Raw genomic sequence first — 21,176 nt, 5'->3', positions numbered from 1 at the left:
GCTTGGATCAGTGCTGTGTCTGGAGTTTAATCCCTGGCCTGGGAACTTCCACATGCTGCAAGCATGACCAAAAAAAAAAAAAAAAAAAAAAGATACAATAAATAAGCATCACTTTTGTCCTTGCCACCAAAACCCAACACTAATAACCCAATGAAAACCACAATTATCTGAGATAAATATAATTCTTTGGGACAACCCAGCACCAAAAAATTAAGATTTTTCAAGGCACTAACTCAATCTTACCATGTTTTATTGTCATCATTTTTAAATTTTTTTTTTTGTCTTTTCTAGGGCCGCTCTCGCGGCATATGGGGGTTCCCAGGCTAGGGGTCAAATTGGAGCTGCAGCTGCAGGCCTACACCACAGCCACAGCCACACCAGATCTGAGCCACATCTGCAACCTACACCACAGCTCACGGCACCGCTGGATCCTTAACCCACTGATCGAGGCCAGGGATCGAACCCACACCCTAATGGTTCCTGGTCGGATTCATTAACCACTGAGCCACGACGGGAACTCCTGTCATCATTTTTTTAGACAGGCTTTTTTTCTGTTAAGAGCATTTATGTTTAGGAGTTCCCGTCATGGCGCAGTGGTTAACGAATCCGACTGGGAACCATGACGTTGCGGGTTCAGTCCCTGCCCTTTTTTTTTTTTTTTTTTTTTTTTTTTATTATTATTATTTTCCCACTGTACAGCAAGGGGGTCAAGTCATCCTTAGATGTATACATTGCAGTTACAGTTTTTTTTCCCCCACCCTTTCTTCTGTTGCGTCGGTCCCTGCCCTTGCTCAGTGGATTGACGATCCGGCGTTGCCATGAGCTGTGGTGTAGGTCGCAGACGCAGCTCGGATCCCATGTTGCTGTGGCTCTGGTGTAGGCTGGTGGCTACAGCTCCGATTCGACCCCTAGCCTGGGAACCTCCATATGCCGCAGGAGCGGCCCAAGAAATAGCAAAAAGACAAAAAAAAAAGGCATTTATATTTAATAGTGTGATCAGATTCCTTGTTTTAATGGCCACAAGTTCAGCAGATAATAGGAGCAAAGCTACCCAATCAAGGCATGAATAGAGCAGTTGTACTAACTCAGTCCCAATCCTGTGTCCTGGGAGGCCGTGGGGCAGGTATTAAATTTTGTTTCAATTGTTACCAAGAATCCCGTTTTCCTCTGGGCACCTCAAATCTCACCATCTCCTACCCAAGCAATTAGAAATCATCCTTGAAAGCACACTTTGGAGAAAAGAAAATCCATTGCATAGTTTGTTTCTGAAGCTTAATGTAATTTAAGCTTAGGTTTTGTCTTTGGAAAATTACACCAGGAAAACATGTATTTCAGATGACCTTGAACATTCTAATGTCTGTGCCACGACAACTAGGACTTTGCACCGGGAAGGGACCAGGACTTGGGTTCTGAACATGGCCTTGGAGTTCCAGCGTGACTGGGAAGACAGCTACCTTGCTGGGCTGCTCTGTGTTCTTTTCATGAGGTTTCCTTGGCAAATAAATGGCTGGAGAAAATGGTTTGTAAATTTAGAATACTCTGCAAGGAGTAGTAATTTGCATAATTTCAAACTCTTGGAGGAGACATCTTGTAAACTGCACCTAAGTGTGATCCATCATCATCTATTTATCGTGTCAGTACTAAAATGATGAATGATGCTTGCTGGTGTAGATGTAAAAATGAACCTTTCCATCACAGAGCAGACATATCTGAAAGTACAGCGGGAGTCATCACTGTTGGATGAGACCCTTTTTATTTTTTATTATCTTATTTTTGTCTTTTTAGGGCTGCACCCACGGCATATAGAGGCTCCCAGGCTAGGGGTCCAATTGGAGGTATAGCTGCTGGCCTGCACCACAGCCACAGCCATGCCAGATCCAAGCCATGTGTGCAACTTACACTGCAGCTCATGGCAATGCAGGATCCTTAACCCATGGAGCGAGGCCAGGGATGGGACATCGTGCATCCTCATGGATGCTAGTCAGATTCCTTTGCGCTGAGCCATGGTGGGAACTCGATGAGATTCTTTGTAGAAGCCAGGTTGAGACAGCTGGTTTTCTTTTCCTGTAATTCCTTGCTTTTGGGTTTAAAGTAAATGACCCTTTAGAGGATACACTGTATACAGGAAAATCAAAAGACGGTTGTATTACGTGATCCCTAAAATCCTTCAAAAGAAAGTTCTTTGTAACAAAATACCTTCCCCGTCGAAAAATACCTTCCGCATCAACCTCCAGAGTTTCTACGTGTAGTGAATGCGTGTAGTGTCATATTCTTTATCTTCTTGGACTTGTAACATCTAAGTGACTGTGTGGCCTCCTAAATAATTGAACTGCTCGCTTTTCGCACTTTCAGGGACTGGGTGGCTGACGTGTGTGAGAGCTGTGCCCTTTTCTGATTTTCATCAGATTCTTGGCAAAACAACTTTATTTTACTCCACCCTCATATTTTTATTGCGTCCATCATCCAAAACAAAAACTACTTAAATGAAAACTCTGTACTTGAAAGGTTCTGTTCTTTCTCAGTATAGTATCTAAAACTATTCCATTTCCTTAAATCAAAATATATAAATGTATATGATATAAATGCTTAGGATAAGGAAGGAAGAAAGAAGGATGGTGAAATAAATAGGACAGCTCTCAGGTTTCCCTGACACCAGAAACACCTGTCTTACTTGCTAATGTGCACAGATAGGTTTGGTCCAGCTTCATCTGCCATCCTCTGCCCCACGGCAGCCAAGATGATGTGTGATTCTTCCTGAGAACAAGAACTGGGACCCATGGTGGGGTGAGCGTAAAGGGGTGGGATATCCCCCCTGTTCTAATAAGGTAGGAATGGCTTGTGACCTCTCCTCCTATTCCCTAAAACCTCATGTTGAACCACTGAGGACGCAGGAAAGTTGTTTCTTTTAATTAATTAACTTATTTATTTTTGTCAATTTATTGTCAAATTTATTGTCCTCACCCGTGGCATATGGAGGTTCCAAGGCTAGGGGTTGAATCAGAGCTGTAGCCACCAGTCTATACCACAGCCACAGCAATGCCAGATCTGAGCCATGCCTGCGACCTTCACCACAGCTCACAGCAATGCGAGATCCTTAACCCACTGAGTGAGGCCAGGGATTGAACCGGCAACCTCATGGTTCCTAGTTGGATTCATTTCTGCTGTGCCATGATGGGAACTCGGGAAAGGTGCCTTAATCAGAAAGGCTGGCAATCTGGGGAGAAGGTGGACTCATGTCCAGAGAACTCTGAAGATTCCACTGAACCATATGGTAATTTTTAAATGGAAAAGGGGAAAGAATCTCAGTGAATCATCAGTTGTTGGCTTCTGCATCATCCCTTTTTTTTTCTTGCTTTTTAGGGCCTCATACAAGGCATATGGAAGTTCCCAGCCTAGGGGTCAAATCAGAGCTGTAGCTGCCAGCCTACGCCACAGCCACAGCAACGTGGGATCTGAACTGCGTCTGTGACCTACACCACAGCTCACGGCACTGTCAGAGCCTTAATCCCCTGAGCAAGGCCAGAGATTGAACCCTAGTCCTCATGGATGCCAGTCGGATTCATATCCATTGTGTCACAACAGGAGCTCCTTCTGCATCATTGTTGATTGTTTGCAGTCTTGCCGACTTTTCAGATATTATCTTGCCTGTATGATCTCTGTCCACCTGCCGGATAGGATTGGCTAAGGGAGCTGTGGAGAGTAGAGAGCTAGTCATTCTTCAATTATTTAATTTTTCATTCTTATTTTTTCTGTCTAGGAAAAGAATCAACAGGTTAGGCAAGGTTGTGCGTTCAGGAGAGCCTAAGTCTGGAGTTAGGATAAACTGCCTAGGGATCTCATTCCTATCATTTCATTCTTGTAAAGTTAGAGGGGAAGAGAAATGGGCCAACAGGAAGCGTGTAAAAGAGCTGCTTTGAATTGCCCACTGTCAAACATCATTGCATTTTTCCCTGGGATTCGGGGTGAAGGTCCCTCTTAAGTACCTTCTTCAGGATGTTGGAGGGCACCATATTTTCAGCGTGGAAGATGTCGCCGTGGCTCCGGTAGCATTTCTTTCCTGACATTTTTAGTTGTCTGCCTACATACACGGGCAGAACCAAGCTACAACTATTTTCATGCTCACAAAGATACAGATTATTATGGGCAATGATGTTAATCTCCTTCTCCTGGGGCCACTTCTTGGAATTGTGCCGGCCATAGCATCCTCCAGCGCGTGTCAAGGCCACCGGTCATCATCCAGTTAGCTTTTTTCCCTCTGGGGGTAGTTAGAGTATCTGTAAAACAAGCCAGGAATGTGAATCAGACACGGAGTCTGCGATTCCATTGTCCTAATCCTTAACTGCTCTTCTGTGACTCTGCGAGGCCTGAGAGACTTGAGCTTTTCTATACAAAAGAGGCAGGAGACAGAGAAAGGCTGTTGTCCTTGGGGGACCCTGCAGGGTTCTGCTTGGTTTGGTTATCAAATCCAAGTGTGTGTGCTGGACACACAATGAGGCCAAACTGAAATGTCAGAGTTTGGAAGAGAGAAAGGTTTATTGAAGGGCCAAGCAAGGAGAGTCTGTGGCTGGTGCTGGAGCGTCCTGCCCTTTTCCACCTTTCTCTGTCTGCTTCCAGGGCACTTAGCACCCCAAAATGTGTGGTTTCCTGTCATTCTGGAGGTTCATCTGCCCATGGACCCCACTGTGAATGCAGTACATGGTTTTCTGCCATCTGGCCCCACCTCCCCTTTCTCTGCTCATACCTAGCTAGCTATCGGCTCTTACACACTTAATTGACTTTTAGTTAAACTAGGTAGAATAAAAGTATTATATTGAAGGCTGATAATCCTAAAGACATGCATATTTTAATCAAATCAAGAAACTTAAAACTACCTTTTACTTAAGATTGTCTTAAGTCATCTGAGTTTCTAAAACATTTGGGTTAGTTTCTGTATTTTGGGGAGAATACTTGATTTATATAGACAATCGTTTATCTTTTATCCAATTAAATGGAGCCCTTTACAAGTTAATTTTAGTAACACCATCCAGAGGTGCAAAAAAAAAAAAATCACCCATTTTGTAACATACACACATAAACATATAGATGAAAACATATCTCCTACAGCTTTTGTTGGAAAATTTTAGCCATAAGGCAGATATAATAATGCAAAACTGACTATTTTTTTAAAAGTTTTGTTGTAAATTGTTTCTGGCAGATGGAATGAGTTAAGGTTATCTGCTCAGATGGCTAAAGCTTTTTATTAATACTTGTTGAATAGAAACTTTTTTTGTCACTTAATCTTCAAATAGCCTCCCCCCCACTTTTTTTCATTCTGATAAGCGTTAACTTCCTGAAGTTTGCATTTCAAAGAGTTGACCTAGATAAGGGCAATTGGAGAAAGAATGCTAGATCCTCCAAACAGGACATTTCCCCCCTAAGGCCAGAATTTTTACAATATCTACAAGCCTTTGCGATGATTAAGGCCAGTTTGGGGATTAGTAAAAAGACAGATGGGCATTGAATTGCTCCCAGAGCTTGCATTTCTGTTATTGTAAACACACTGTCAGGCAAAGACAGCTGCTTTTAATTCTTGGGTTGCAACCTGGAGGACTTCAAAAGCCCCACCCTTCCCATTCCAACTATATCGTCTTCAAGTTGCTTCTCGTATCTTCAAAAGGTTCCCAAGTTCGGAGTTCTCACTGTGTGCAGTGGGTTAATGACCTGGCTTGTGTCTGTGTAGGTCACAACTCCAGCTGGGATTTGATCCCTGACCGGGAAATTTCCATATGCTGTGGGTACGGCTGAAAAAGAAAGAAAGAAAGAAAGAAAGGAAAAAAAGATTCCCACATTCTAGATTTAGAGCTTATCTTTGGAATTTCCCCCCTGCTTCCCATACATTTAGCCTATGAGATTCCATCAGGCCCTTCTGCCAGTTTTCCTAGGATCACATCTGCAGGCTCCAGAGTGAGTAGGGTGTAAAGTAGCTCTGATGTCTTTTAGAATTTGCCAAGGCTTTCCATTAATTTTAATTTTAGTCTCCCCTCTGGTAACAGTTTACCAGAGAATTCCTTGGAGTCCCGTCAATTCTGAGTGGCCCATACGGTATCATGGGGCTGTGCATGTGGGTTGGAAAAAGAATGTTCCGGCACAGCCAGGTGAAGGAAAAAAGTGGTTTCTTGAGATAAGAGATGCTGCTAGCACATCAGGATGACTTCCTGATATTTAGGGAGAGCTGACCCCAAGCATCTGATCCTGTCTGTTTTTATAGCCCAGGGAGAGTGGAGAGGGCTCAGGATACACCTGCTGACCTGCTGATTGGTTGGGGAAAGAGGGGTCTTACGATACACTTGCTGGTTGGTTGGGGGCATGTAAGGGCCTATAGGGGCAGGGTGAGGAGTGGCCACATAGGGTTCCTAGTAGGGAGCAGGAAGGAGTAGGCCAGGCAGCTCAAGGTGGGGGAAGGGGACAGGACAGTGAGATGGGTGGGGCAATGGTAAGGGTCTGATAATTCTTGTCTTGGCCAGAGGCTTTGATTTTTATCTCCTTGAAGGGGCCTTGAAGTCCCATAAGTGGGAGCCCTCCTGTGAGGGCAGATACAGGGTTGTATGTAAGGCTACCAACTTGGTGGACTTTTGTTTACGGTCTTACAGTTTCTTCAAAGTGGAGAAGCCATTCAGATGGAGGATTCCTTGACTCTGAGTCCTCAGGTAAAGGAGGATAGAGGAGTATAATCGGAGTCATGTAAGTCTTTGTCTTTTAAGCACCTCTCGTGTCTTGAGTTTTTACTGGCCTTTTTGCAGTGAATCTTTTTTTCTTTTTGTCTTTTCAGGGCCGCACTTGTGGCATGTAGAGGTTTGCCTCTTCACTGTTTGACTAACTTGACATCGTATAATAATTTCTAGGTCCGTCCATGTTGCTGCGAATGCCATTATTTCATTCTTTTTTACGACCAATATTCCATTGTTTACATATACCACATCTTCTTGATCCACTCCTCTGTCGATGGACATTTAGGTTGCTTCCATGTCTTGGTTCTTGTATAGAGTGCTGCAATAAACATTGGGGTATATATATTTTTTGAGTCATGGTTGTTTAGATAGATGCTCAGGAGTGGGATGTTGGGATTATACGGTAGTTCTATTTTTAGTTTTTTGAGAAACCTCCATACTGTTTTCCATAGTGGTTGCGCTAATTTACATTCCCACCAACGGTATAAGAGGGTTCCCTTTTTGCCTCACCTCCAGCATTTATTGAGCAAGGCATTTTTAAAAGCCAGGTGAGGGGAGTTCCTGCTGTAGTACAGTGGGATCAGTGGCATTTCTGGAGCACTGGGACATAGGTTCAATCCCTGGCCCAGTACAGTGTTAAGGATCTGGCATTGTTGCGGCTGTGGCAGAGGGTGCAACTGCAGCTCAGATCTGATCCCTGGCCCTGGAAGTCCATATGCTTGTGGGGTGGCCAATAAAGAAAAAAGCAAAAAAGAAGAACCACCACAAAAAGCTAGGTGTGGAGGAGGGGGGGTTGCTAGATAGGTGATCGGCTTGTGCACAATTTGCTGATTGGCCAATGGTACATTAACAGGACAGTATGACAGGGGTTAGTTAGCATTATCAGTCCTTGGGCTCTTGGTCATCAAATAGTTAACATCTTCCATTTGGTGGGCAGGGCAGTTCACATTTGTAAAACAACTCAGGAAATGTATACCTGTTGTCTAGGTACTTCAGAGAGAAGCTAAAGCAGAACATACAGGGCAAAGGACCTGCCCCAGGAAGGGCCCATAGGCTCCTGCTTGGTTACGCTTCTAGGACCACAGTTCTTAGATATAAAAGAAGCAGTTGTGCCAGATGTGTTCCATTCTTCGGAACTTGAGGATCCTGTTTTTTCTTTGAAGCTTAAGTCTCTTCTAAGACAAATGAATACCCAAGAGGGATACGCCTCTGAGTTGGGAATTGTGGGGGCTTGTCACTGTACCTCATGGCATGGAAATTTTCATGAGGCTGGCCAGTAACCTAGTCTGAATCCAACCCATTCCATGACTGACTTGTGGCAACTGCTATAAGAGCTGTTCGGTGCTTGATCCATGCCCACGAGTTTTGTGGCTTGGCCTTCCAAGAGTCCCACTGACGATAGATTTACTATTCCTATAGCTCATGTGCACACAAACAGAAATCAACAGTAACCAAGGAAACAGAACAGTGGACACCAGCAATAATGAAGGAGATGGTACTATGGACTGGCCAAGAGGGGTCCCACGTGCTCACCACCAGAGGTTCCCAAAGTGGAAGCATTGACTCAATCAGCAGAAGCCAACACACAAGGACTGTGGACCAACCAAAGGCTGGGGATGTTGCCGACACTTGGCCTCAGTCCCCCAGTGCCAAATAGAAATGCAGAGACAGGATTTGGGGTGAATTAGAAAAGAATAGCTTTTATTGCTTTGCCAGGCCGAGGAGGCCACAGCAGGCTCATGCCCTTAAGACTCTGCCCTCCTTTGGGAGAAAACAGAAAAGGATCTTATAGTTTGGAAGTGGAAAATAGGGCTACAGATAAGGATCAGGATAGATGCGAAGTTGTATTCTTCTTCAAAGACGTCAGGTGGTCCCAGGAAGGGTTCTGGTGGTACATGAGGTTAATGGTACCTTGATCTCTTCTCTGGAATGAAGACTACGGCATAAAGTTGTTCACATTTTCCATCTGTTGGAGGTATTGGTTCTGCAGAAGAGCTCAAAAGTACTGTTAGGTGTATCCCCTGAGGTGGAACCAGGACCCCCAAGGCTGCATTACTGTTTCCTGACTGCTCGTTCCTTGTCTCTGCATCTCCTCCCTTCCCCCATTAGCCATCATTTGAACCTGCCCTTTGGAATTCAGGGAAGGCCATGGAGGCGGAATGAAGCCAATTTCTCATCAACAAGAAAGGGAGGACACAAAAAGGATTTTGTTCCCAGGAACCCCACAGATTCCTGCCGGGTTTCAGGACTTGAGTTCTGGGTACCACTCTCTGCCAGCGCCCGCTGACCTGCTAAGCACTGGACTAGGATTGCATACTCACTGAGGGATAAGGACTGGTGCTATGTTGAGTCACCTGTCAATCTAGACTGCCCCTTAACCCTGGACTGTAAAGTGAAATCAGCAACTCAACACACCAAGAGCGGAGCTCAGCTCAGAGAACATACCTGCAGCCCTTGAAGGCTGCAAAAAAGATGGAGCGTTCAAAAGGCTCACTGGGACCAATGTCTGTATTTCTTATTGCTGTCAAAAACATGGGCAGTCTCCAGATCCATCACTGCTGCTAAACTGTTAAAAAAACAATTCAAATGAATATGTTTAAAGATCTTATTGGGAGTTCCCATTGCGGTTCAGTGGGGTTAAGAACCTGACACAGTGTCCGTGAGGATGGAGGTTTGAGCCCTGGCCTCTCTCATTGGGTTAAGGGTCCGGCATTGCCAAAAGTTATGGCATAGGTCACAAATGTGGCTCGTATTTGGCACTGCTGTGGCTGTGGTGTAGGCAGGCACCTGCAACTGTGATTTGACCCCTAGCCTGGTAACTTCCGTATGTCATGGGTGCAGCCATTTAAAAAAAAAAAAAGAAAAAAAGGATCTTACTGACTTAATTCAGTGATTCTTGAGTCAAGTTACATCTAGTCTAACAGATAGAAAGGAGCTGTACAAAATGAGAGACATTTATGGGCGGAAGGGAGTGGGAACAACGTAGTTATACTAGACAAAAAGGCTGATGGATAATCTCAAGGTTATTTTGCTTTAGGGGATGGCAGAGGTGTCTCAGTGATTACCTAACCAGTTGCTTATCAGGCAATTCCTGATTGACTGGTTCAAGGGTCCATTTCTGGGAGAGCTAAAACTGTAATTAAATTTCAGTTGGGTGATGTGGGGCTTAGGGTGGGCAACTCTCAGCTTGTTGTCTTATTTTTACAATCGTGTGGTGAGTAAGGATCACGGTCCATTTGACTTAACTCTTCCAAGTTCAGTGATTCACCTTGCATTTGCACATTATTAGTCACTGGGAAATAACAGAAAACGTTTTAGACAGACTGGAGGGAAACAAGACCTAACACAGCCCACAGTAGCAAACACAAAACAGTACACACTTGTGGGGCAGGAAGGATAATTTTTCTTTTACTCTAGTTTCTTTGCTGAGATACCCCCTGTAATAAAAGATGAGAAAAACAAGGAGAAGCTTAATAACTTGTACGCCTCCCTCATGCATGGGGGATAAACTGAGTAATTCCTCAAAATGGCCCAGGCCACCACCTGAAATAGCATCTCCAGCTAAAGGCAAAAGAGGAGGAGGCCGGTTATGGGAGAGGACCAGGAGAAGCACAGTAAACAAGAGTGAGGTTGTGCAGACTTAAGTCCTTGCCTTCTGCACTGATGAGAGTTTGTAGACATGTAGAGTCATTGTTCTCTTCCTGGTACAGAGAGGAGTGTATCTCACGTGTACAAATGGAGATGTCCCTTATACATGTAAACGCGTCTGACAAAAGGATACGTTCTACTCAGTTTTTAGAGCATCTCCTATGGCTGCCATTTCTTAAAAAAAAAAAAAAAAAACAGCCAGTTGATAAAGGATCCGACATTGTCACTGCTGTAGCTCAGGTCACTGCTATGGCATGGGTTTGATCCCTGGCCTGGGAACTTCTGAATGCCTTGGGGTGAACATTAAAAAAATAGCTGAAAATAATCAACAGGCCAAAGACGCATATTTTTGAGGTGGTATGTTTTGTTCCACTTCACTCTCAGGAGGAAGTGGTGCTGATGGGAAGAGTATCTGGCGAGGAATCAGGTGTTTCCTTTTCTAACTCACTCAGTCCTGGTTCATGGGGTGACCTTGACCGGGAGAGATGAGTAAAACAAGATCTTCTGCCAACCTGGAAAACCTCTCCACAAAAAATAGAAGAGGAAGACAGATTTATTATTAAATAAGCATTAAACTAGAATGTAATGGAGTTCCTGTTCTGGCTCGGATATTAACTAATCTGACTAGCATCCATGAGGACGCAGGTTTGATCCCTGGCCTTGCACAGTAGGTTAAGGATCTGGTGTTGCCACGAGCAGTGCTATAGGTCAAAGACGTGGCTTGGATTCTGTGTTGCTGTGGCTGTGGCGTAGGTCAGCAGCTACAGCTCCGATTCGACCCCTAGCCTGGGAACCTCCATATGCCGTGGGTGTGGCCCTAAAGGGCAAAAAATAAACACACAAACTGCAATGTGATGACCATCCCAGGCAATCTGCTGAAGGACAGATAAAAGTGGATAGACAGTAACTTGTCCTCAGTGGCAGGTTTGGCAGCACCCTGTGTCCCACAGAGGTCATCCTAAATTCATTTGGTAATTGGAGTGATCATCTGTGTTAGCTGATTGGATTTATGCAAAGGAGAATCAAATTATGGTTGGTCATTCTGGAACAAGACACCTGCCAAATCAGTAAAAAAAAGTTTATTCTTTTGAGTGGGTTCTACACAGTTCTGATCAATGAAGGATGTGTCTTAAAAGCACTATTTCCTAAAGAAAATCATGGACTTGGAGAAGAGACTTGTGGCTGCCTGATGGGAGGCGGAGGGAGTGGGAGGGATCGGGAGCTTGGGCTTATCAGACACAACTTAGAATAGATTTACAAGGAGATCCTGCTGAATAGCATTGAGAACTTTGTCTAGATACTCATGTTGCAACAGAAGAAAGGGTGGGGGAAAAATGTAATTGTAATGTATACATGTAAGGATAACCTGACCCCCTTGCTGTACAGTGGGAAAATAAAAAAAAATATATTAAAAAAAAAATAAAAGGAGTTCCCGCCGTGGCGCAGTGGTTAACGAATCCAACTAGGAACCATGAGGTCGCGGGTTCGATCCCTGCCCTTGCTCAGTGGGTTAAGGATCCAGCGTTGCCGTGAGCTGTGGTGTAGGTTGCCGATGCGGCTCGGATCCCACGTTGCTGTGGCTCTGGCGTAGGCCGGTGGCTAAGCTCCGATTGGACCCCTAGCCTGGGAACCTCCATATGCCGCGGGAGCGGCCCAAAGAAATAGCAAAAAAAAGATCAAAAAAAAATAAATAAATAAAATAAAATAAATAAAAAATAAAAAAAAATGCAAAAAAAAAAAAAGCACTATTTCCTGTACTTCACGGGTGGAAAACAGAAACCACAGCATTAAAGTGTCATAATCAGAGGAAGATGAGTATATGAAAACTCTGAAAACAGAAGCCACAACCAACCCTATCATAACATAACTGTGAATAATATATATTCTGGCTGAAAGACCAGAGTCAGCATATAGAAAATTTAGAAGTTCCTGTGAAAGGGATCTGGATGACACTGTATAACAACTTTTATTAACCCTTTAAAACCATACATGTGCTTCTTTAAACATATTGCATGACTCCGGTGTACAGAACAAGGAGCTCATGATTCTGCTGGTTTACTGCTGCTCGAGGCATTTTGCAAAACGCGGATAAACTCAGTTCAAGATGGACACTAACAAAATGAAGTCTATCCAATTAAGGAGAAGTGTGATGAAGATTTTGAAATCTCTGTCGTGAGACCTGAGGCTGAAGAACCTAAGAATTTACTCTGAAGAACATGGACACCTAAATCCTGAAAGTTTATTCTGAAGACAGGCCATGTAAAAAAGGAACCAGTGCCAGAAATGAGGTCTTGCTGACGAATACCGTCCAACAGTAGAATCGGCAGAAACCTTGGTTAGTGACGGCTCCCTCATCAGAAGTAATCAAACAGGTTAGGCAGTCGGTGATGAGCATGCCGATTTGTGCAGTGGTTGGGAGGTTAAGGTAAAAGACCAGCTTGGGGTGTGGAGGACTGGAGGTAGAAGGTGGAAAGGGGGTTAATAAGTGAAAAATACCTGGTATGTTATCGGCTATTTTGGATCGTCTGTTTCAGTGTTTAAAGAACTTTAAAAACTTTCTTCTCAAAGTGTAGAGCGGCTTCATTGCCATCCCCAACAACAGCAAAGTACTCGCATAACCCTAACGTTTCAGAATCATGCCTCTTCCACACAGCCTTCAAAGTCCAGAAGGAAAGCTAGGAACACATGCCAATTTGCAAAGGGCATTGGCAGAGCTCTTCTAGGGGAAGAGGTGCCCAAGAGCATGTTTTGAAGAAATTTGGGGTTCCTCTGCCGGCCAGATGGCTTTTCCTTTTTGTTTTCACGCCCTCTAAAAGCCCGCTTTGGGGCTCCCGGTGAAAAGACCCAGGCCTTGTAATTTCCAGCTTAGAACTTTGAACACAGTAGATGTGCAAAATGTGACTCGAGCCAGGAGATGGCAGCATCCACCTAGAGATGCATTAACCATCCACGTTGCGCTCACAACACTTGGAATGCATATAATGAACACTAGAGGGCGCTATGCTCCCACCGCCAGTCGGAGACCGGTCCTCCCAAGCTTCCACCCCACAATGGCCTCACTTCCCCTCCGCTGTCTAGAGAGAGAGACACCCCCTCCCACACACACACATTTCTAAGCTGAGACAGGACTAGTAAATTACCAAATCTCAGTGTTCAGAGGGAGCTGTCATCTCTCGTTCACCTATTCTTTTACACTTTGGCAATTACAGGAAGTGTTCTACAGCGAACACCGGTTTCAGTGGCAGGATTTATTAGGCTCCAGGGTCAACAAGGGCACCAGATGGAAACAACAGCAATAAAGAACTTGGACTAACTGTATGCCTTTGTGTGGCGACTGTATTTATCAAATGGGATTTTGGATATATACACAGTTTAATTGGGGGAGTAAAGCAGCTTTATCTCTTTTTAAACTCTGGACAGCTGATTCTCGGTGTTGATTCTTAGTCACTTCTGCATTGTCGTAAACTCCCTAGTGTCGGAAAAGAGATTCGATCCCCACTTTACCCGATGGCGATCACTCTGTTTTTTCCTACTGCTTTCCTACAACACTGGACCAGCAAGACATTCTCAGAGCTCTATGCAAAGAATTGAGTGTCATTTGTCCCTTTTCCAAAGACAGTTCGGTTAAATTTCAACAAAGACGTTTGCCAAGTGCTAAATAGAAAGTTTCTGCCAAAGGGAAGTTCTCGTTCAGTGGAATGTCGTGTGGGATTCTGGCTTCACATGATCATTCAGGAGTGTGGCCTCATACACAGTGTCCTGTGATCACAATATCACCTGAAAGGCCCAATTACCTTTAAGTTTTTGTCTTTTTTTTTTTTTTTTTTTTTTTGCTATTTCTTGGGCCGCTCCTGCGGCATATGGAGGTTCCCAGGCTAAGGGTTGAATCGGAGCTGTAGCCACCAGCCTACGCCAGAGCCACAGCAACGCGGGATCCGAGCCGCGTCTGCAACCTACACCACAGCTTACGGCAATGCCGGATCGTTAACCCACTGAGCAAGGGCAGGGACCGAACCCGCAACCTCATGGTTCCTAGTCGGATTCGTCAACCACTGCGCCACGACGGGAACTCCCCCATTTTAAGTTTTAAAACAAGGCTAAAAGAAAATTGCTTTGCTTGTGTACTAAAATGTTGACCAATGAAAGCAACTCCATATTCTCAAGTCAAGGTGAGTTGTGAATGAACACTGACCCAGATGTATTTTCCACTAAGGCTACTAAGCAGGGCAAGGTCATTATAATCCCCACAATGCATCCATTCGGTAAATCAGTAGTACTATAACACGGCATTAATAAAAGAATAACATTCTTTCTTTCTTTTTTTGTCTTTTTAAGACCGCACCTGTGTGGCATGTGGAGGTTCCCAGCCAGGCTAGCGATGGGAGCTGTCGTCGATGGTCTACACCACAGCCACAGCAATGCCAGATCTGAGCCACATCCGTGACCTGTACGACAGTTCATGGCAATGCTGGATCATTTAACCCACTGAGCAAGGCCAGGAATCAAGCCTGCGTCCTCATGGATACTAGTCAGATTCATTTCCGCTGAGCCACAGTGGGAACTCCCAAGAATAACATTGTAAGCAATGGATGCAGTTAATTTTCCTCTACTTTGCCTTGGTCACACCACTCCTGGTGGTGCCAAGTTCTTGTTGGAACATTGTGGCCAGAGGGAAAGTACCAAGAGAAGAGAGGCTATAGAGTTCTCTGGGCCAGACCCACCTAGGTCCTCAGCTATTTCTTCTAATGTAGGCTGAGGAAGAGATGCTGAATGCAGCATAGCACCTGTACTCAAATATGCAAACATGAAGGGCGTGTTTTGGGAGCTCTTGGTGAGCAGATGTAAGCCCACATACAGAAGAGGGACACAGAGCAAAGTGTAACCCTTTTGCAGAACCCTGTCAGGAGTTGCCTGGTGATCTAAAGGTTAGGATTTGAGGCTTTCACTGCTCCGGCCCAGAATCCATCCCTGGTCTGGGAACTGTGATCCTACATCAAGCTGCTGCACAGGGCAGCCAAAAGGAAAGAAAAAACAAACAAAAAAACCCACCACCGTCACACCTATCACCTGCACTGTTGTGCAGTGGTCTAGGTGGTCTGGTGATGGCATCAGGAAACACTTGATGGAGTGATGAGACACACAGCAGAAAATTCTTTCCACACATGGCATGTGCTAAACCCAAGCTCAGAGCCAGGCAATCGCTGAGGCAGGCTCTGTGCTCGCCTCGTCAGCCTTCAGTCTGATGCAAACATAGGCATTACAACCATAAAGATGGGAAATGTGGAGTTCCCATTGTGGCGCAGTGGTTAATGAATCCGACTAGGAACCATGAGGTTGCGAGTTCGGTCCCTGCCCTTGCTCAGTGGGTTAAGGATCCGGCGTTGCCGTGAGCTGTGGTGCAGGTTGCAGATGCAGCTCGGATCCCGCGTTGCTGTGGCTCTGGAGTAGGCCGGTGGCTACAGCTCCAATTAGACCCCTAGACTGGGAACCCCCATATGCTGCGGGAGCAGCCCAAGAAATGGGAAAAAGACAAAAAAAAAAAAAAAAGATGTGAAATGTACTGTAATAGAGGGAAGAACAGGATGCTGAGGACCCCTCAGAGAAACACCTAACCCCATCTCGGGCAGCTGGAGACAGGTTGTCTACTTAGAGACCTGAATAGTAAATAAGAGTTATTTGGATAAAGAGAGTGGGAAAAAGAGGGGAATTTCCCATGGAAATAATCCAACTTCCACGGAATTTCCTATGGCTTTCTATAGGTGTGTGAACCTTTCCAAGTCACCAAGGAAAAGGTCTTATTTTGTCTCTTGTAACCGAACAAACCACCTCAAGATGTTGTGTCTTGAAACATGCCCGTTTACCTGCTCCTTGTTGTGCAGTTCGGGCTGGGCTCAGAGGGATGGTTCTTTTCCTGGCTTGTCTGGGACCGAAAGGGGGCTGCTGTCATCTGTTAGCTCGGCTGGGGTGGGTGGTCCAGGGATAGTTGGTGCCGGTAGTCTCTGGGGAGCGCTTGCGGCTTGAGGTCTTCTCCATGTGGCTCCACTGCCTTCAGGAGGACCGACTGAGCTGCTTATATGGTGAGCTCAGGCCGGCATTTTCCAGGGAGCACAAGAGGTCATTCCGAAGCATCTTGGAAACTGGGTTGTAGAATTCACATAGTGTTACTTCCACCACATTCTACTGGCTGAAGCCAATTGTGAGGCTAAAGAAGGAGCCAGAATTCTACTTTTGATGGGAGTCATTGTAAAATACTGACCATGTTTTTCTTAGAGTTGATTGATCCTGTTGTGCCAATTTCTGCTGTACAGCAAAGTGACCAGTTGTACATACATACACACACACGTATACATAATACACACACACACACACACATTCTTTTTCACATAGTATCTTCCATCATGTAGACCATTTTAGATTTTTTTTAATTTTTAAATTTTTTATTAATTTTTGGCCGCCCCGTGGCATATGGAGCGCCCAGGTCAGGGATCAGATCCGAGTTAAGCTGCAGCTGCGGCAGTGCCAGATCTTTAACCCACTGTGCCACATCCCAGCCCTCCCAAGACGATCCTGTTTCACCGCAGCAGGAGCTGCATGTTGACCGTGTTTTTAACTGACCACCTTCATAGTGAGAAAACCCAAACCAGAGTTGATTAACGGTGACTGCAGAAGGGTGAAATTTGAGCTCTGTCTTTAAGGATGAGTAGGATTTTATGGAGCAGAGGAGAGGCGAGCACAGCGTGGCAGGGATAGCTGGAAAAGGAGCATGGCTGGACTGTTGGGAGAGGTTCACAGGGTTGGGCGTCAGACTCAGGGGAGCAACTTCGGGAACAGCCCCAGCAGGGGAGTTGTGCTGTGTCCCACAAGGCACTGGGTTACCTGCGGAGTGATCAATAAATATTGATCCTATTGGGAGGGGCCTGAGATCATGAAGGGCCTTGTCTGATCAGTGTGGGAGCTCAGCTAGGTAACGTTTACATCAGGAGACTTAGACAGTCTTGTTTTGTACGGTCTGCAGTATCCAGTGACAGACACTGTGAAGCAGCCTCAGAATGACTTCATTCCTATCCATTTGGGCAGAACCTTGAGGACTAATACTTGCTGTGTCTCCTGGTTGGATGATTTCTGTGAGTCCTGCGTCCTTGTTTTGGTCACGTGACTCCACTAGGTGTAGAGGAGAGAGGCTCTTTTCTCACCTGCCTGCAAAACCTCCACTGGATTCCTCATGGACACTGACACCATTGCCTCTGGTGACCATCACGAAAGTGCGTGGACTTCAGTCCATGAGGGTAGCAGCCATCTCCACCAACACACACCTGCTGACACTTGGCTCTCCACAGGATTTCTTCTCTCCTGTTTATCTTTAGTTGGTCAGGAGAAGGTGTTTTATTGCTGAACAGCCAGTGAGAGGAAGAATTGAAGTGCAGTCAACTTTTTGGCAAGGCCAACAAGAGAGGTGACTCAGATCAGCGGAGGTCATGCAATAGCCAAAGGATCTAAGCCCCCGGGGATGGATTGCCAGCATTTCCTCACATTTTTGGTTGCTCTGTGGGCAGGAACAAAGTGTGATTTAAAATTCAAGGGCAAGGTTTGAGCAAACCCTTCTGTCATTTTGAGGTGGGCTGGCAACCACCTAGCCTTTATGCTCAGAAAGTCTTTTGAAAATCAAGCAGAGGCATGTTTTCGAAGCAGTGTCAGGCATAAGCAGTATCTTCCGTTTCCTAAGTATACCCTTTTGTCCCCTTAAACCCTAAGGGGCATCTTTAGAAATACAACCTTGAGAATCCAGCTGTACTCCACAGTTATCAGTTGGAATTTATGTTTGATCAACCTCAGTGCTGGCAAAAACTACTCCTTTGTTTTGCTTTGGGGAGAAGTAGAGTCTCTTCGAGGTGGGAGGAGTAAAAAACCTGTTGATTCAACGCATTTTGTGTTAGATTAGTTAGACTCTATAAAATGACATGCCCCCGAGTTGCAGGTTGCCTATGTTTTGCTAAGATAGGAAGGATTCCCCAAGGGACAGCCAGGCCTGGGGTTAATTATGCTGAAGGGTGAATTCATCACTAAATCTTTTTTTTTTTTTTTTTTTAACCAACAAAGACAAATTACCTCATATGTTTTAAAAGGCACTAAAAAAAATTAGGTGAGTGAATTTAACATCCAGCCAACACATGAACCCAGAGTCAGCAAATGGCAGCCTGCCAGAGAGACTCCTCACTGTTGGTTTGTACGGACAAAGATGAGAACAGACAGCCATCATCGGGCACACCGTTCACCAGAGCTTTCACATACGATCATCTCCGCTGCAGTCATTCAGGGGGAGGTGGTATTTTTACCTTCATGGGGAAGCGCGGACATGATGAGCCTCAGAACCGAGGCAGCGAGAGAGCGTGGGTCTTACAGTCATGCGGCTCTTCGTTCTGATCCCGTCTCTACCTCCCATTCGCTGCAAGCATGACATTGAGCAGATCTTCAAATGTCTTGGGTACTGAGTTTCATCTTTTATCTTTTTCATTTTTTTCAAAGTTTCATTGACGTTAAGGTGGTTTACAAAGGTGTGATAATTTCTGGAGTACAACAAGGTGATTCCGTTATACACACACAGGAGTTTCCGTCATGGCTCAGTGACCTGGACAAGGATCCATGAGGACGTGGGTTCCATCCGTAGTCTCGCTCAGGGGGTTAAGAATCCAGCGTTGCCATGAGCTGTGGTGTAGTTCGCAGATGTGGCTTGGATCTGGCATGGCTGTGGCTGTGGTGTAGGCTGCAGCTCTGATTCGACCCCTAGCCTGGGAAGTTCCATATGCCATGAGTGCTGCCCTAAAAAGACAAAAAAAAAAAAAAAAAAAGAAAAGTTACACATGTGCACCTATCCATTCTTTTTAGGATTCTTTTCCCACGTAGATGATCACAGAATACTGAGTAGAGTCCCCTGCGCAATACAACAGGTCCCTGTTGACCAGTCCGTATGCAATCATGTGCATCGGCTGATCTCACACCCTCCATCCGTCTCCCTGTACCTTTCCCCTTCGGTAGCCGTCAAGTTTGTTTTCAAAGTCTGTGAGTCCGTTTTGTCAGTAAGTTCATTTGTATCATTATTTTAGATTCCACATAGAAGTGATAGCATCTGATGTTTGTCTTTCTCTGCCTGGCTTAGTTCGCTTAGTACGAGACTCTCTATGTCCATCCTTATCATTACAATGGGGATGTTAATACCGACCTCACAGGGTTGTGACAGAATTCAGTCACCTTACCTGCTCACACACACAGCACACACAACTCAAAAGTGTCTGTCAAGTGGTTAATAAACAGTGGACCCTGGGGGCTCTTTGTGTTCAAATGCAAGCTCTGTTCTCTACCAAAGGGCATAGATTGATGAAGGAGGTTAGCTTTTCTGGGCCATATTTCCTTATTTAAAAAACGTGGGCGGTCAGAACAACTGTCCCACCATGGTTTGTTGAGATGCTCAAAGCTGATGCTAGTAGGTCAGTGCAATAATAATCATCCAGATGACGAAGGTGATGAAGATCATGGTGGTGGCTCTCACGGCCCTCACGCGATTTGTCCAGAGTCCAATAGTGCCAACAGTGCGCAGCTCCAGAGCCAGAGCCCCCCCTTAGGCATCGCGCCTTCAGGGTTTAAGTTCTTCTGTTGGGAGACAGGAACACCAAATTCAGGACCAGGATGGGAAACGGTTTGAAATCCCAAGAGAAGAGATTTCTGTGGTGGTAGAAGAGAGTTGAGCACCTTTGAGGAGACAGCGAAAGTGTGGAAGGGCTGGGCTAATGCTCTCCTTATGGCCAGGCTGGGCGCTCTCTGGCTTTGGTTACGCAGGCCCAGTGATGAGGTTACGTTGCTAGCCCTATATCGCCTCTGTAGCCTGTGTAAAGTTTGTGTTGGTCGTGGGACTGCATGACGGAGCTCCTGGATCTGGGGTGGGGTCTTCAGCTCAAGTCCGACAGAAGGATCTCTCCCGTGGTCATGAGGAAACCATAATTCTTTTATTATTCCTCCCTTGGCCCCTATGGCTTCCTCCTTCCAGGGAAGTATCTGAGGGTAGAATTTTATAACTGCGGTAAAATGTCTCATCCAGTATCACTCAGTCATTCGCTCACTTTCTGTGTATTGCTACTTGCCTGAGGTCACACAGCCAGTACATTAGCTTTTCCGACTTTGGTAATCATTTCACTCTGCCAACATCAGCTGCATTTGATGTTTCTTTAGTTTCAGCTCAGGTACAAATGGGGGTGCTCTCTTTGTGGATTTGGGGTCCCATATGTCAATCCCAAACCATGTGTAATAGACACCCGAGGAGTCTATTCTTCCAGAGCTGCATGAGTAAAATACCCACCCATCCGTGCCTGCGCCAAGAGGATGATAACGTGAAAAATCTAAAAATGCATTTTACCACGTCCTATTGATCCACACCTATTGGGTTATTATTTTTAATTTTTTTTTCACTGTTCCCTGGGCAGCCTTTTCTTTTGAACTCTGTCCCATTTGTCTCACCCAAATGGAAAGAAAAACTTGGAACCAGATACCTTTCATTGCCTTCTGGGTAGCTGAGCCAAATCAGAGTGTTGGTCTGGAAATCAGAAAGTTTGGATTCTGGAGTTCTCTTTGTGGCTCAGCGGGTTAAGCGGGTTAACCCCACATAGGAGTTCCCCTCATGGCGCAGTGGTTAACGAATCCGACTAGGAACCATGAGGTTGCAGGTTCGCTCCCTGGCCTTGCTCAGTGGGTTAACGATCCGGCGTTGCCGTGAGCTGTGGTGTAGGTTGCAGACGCGGCTCGGATCCCGCGTTGCTGTGGCTCTGGTGTAGG

The 21,176-nt window shown here is 45.4% G+C and overlaps 1 long non-coding RNA gene across 1 annotated transcript; it reads left to right on the top strand.

Moving 5' to 3' along the window:
* Window positions 1–248: 248 nt before the first annotated feature.
* On the top strand, window positions 249–5,150 carry LOC146402198 (uncharacterized). Its single transcript, XR_014805426.1, has 2 exons — window positions 249–576; window positions 992–5,150. It is a non-coding gene; the product is annotated as an uncharacterized LOC146402198 (long non-coding RNA).
* The last annotated feature ends 16,026 nt before the right edge of the window (window positions 5,151–21,176 follow it).

The sequence above is a fragment of the Sus scrofa genome, chromosome 6, assembly GCF_054392235.1.
Source record: "Sus scrofa isolate SSC_HxYL_T2T_F1_AM1 chromosome 6, Sscrofa_HxYL_maternal_Yorkshire_Landrace_v2.0, whole genome shotgun sequence".
In the NCBI taxonomy this organism is placed as follows: domain Eukaryota; kingdom Metazoa; phylum Chordata; class Mammalia; order Artiodactyla; family Suidae; genus Sus; species Sus scrofa.
Note: the sequence above shows the minus strand (reverse complement) of the source record. Positions and strands in the feature narration are given on the sequence as shown.